The following is an 806-nucleotide window of genomic DNA, read 5'->3' on the forward strand; positions in this document are numbered from 1 at the left end:
CGTGTTAGCCAGGATGGTCTCGATCTCCTGACCTCGTGATCCGCCAGTCTCGGCCTCCCAAAGTGCTGGGATTACAGGCTTGAGCCACCGCGCCCAGCCTGTTTGTGTCCTCTTTTATTTCACTGAGCAGTGGTTTGTAGGTCTCGAACTCCTGACCTCGTGATCTGCCCGTCTCGGCCTCCCAAAGTGCTGGGATTACAGGCTTGAGCCACCGCGCCCAGCCTGTTTGTGGTATTCTTATATGCATCAAACTATTGTTTCCCGTATGTGTTATGTATCTCACCAACGACGTATCTCCTCAAGGGCATGCCATGGCCCTAGTCTTCCACAGAGTCCAACTCTATGTTGGGCAAGTGGCCCCTAATACACTGATATGGAGAATTTAAATTAAAACATGTCTGTAGAAAGCAATTTGGCAAAATGAATCCAAAACATTAAATACTTTGACTTAGTAATTTACCTATTTCAGAATCCATCCTAAGAATGGTCAGACACTTGAATAAAAAAATGTATACATGGCTGGGTGTGGTAGCTCATGCCTGTAATCCCAGCACTTTGGGAGGCCGAGGCAGGCGGATCACCTGAGGTCAGTAGTTCGAGACCAGCCTGACCAACATGGTGAAAACCTGTCTCTACTAAAAATAACAAAAAAAAAATTAGCCAGATGCTGTGGCCCGTGCCTGTAATCCTGGCCATTCAAGAGGCTGAGGCAGAAAAATGGCTTGAACCCGGGAGGCGGAGGTTGCAGTGAGCCAAGATCGCACCACTACGCTCCAGCCTGGATGACAGAGCAAAGCTCCATCTCA

This window comes from Colobus angolensis, unplaced genomic scaffold, assembly GCF_000951035.1.
Source record: "Colobus angolensis palliatus isolate OR3802 unplaced genomic scaffold, Cang.pa_1.0 Scaffold145, whole genome shotgun sequence".
Lineage (NCBI taxonomy): Eukaryota > Metazoa > Chordata > Mammalia > Primates > Cercopithecidae > Colobus > Colobus angolensis.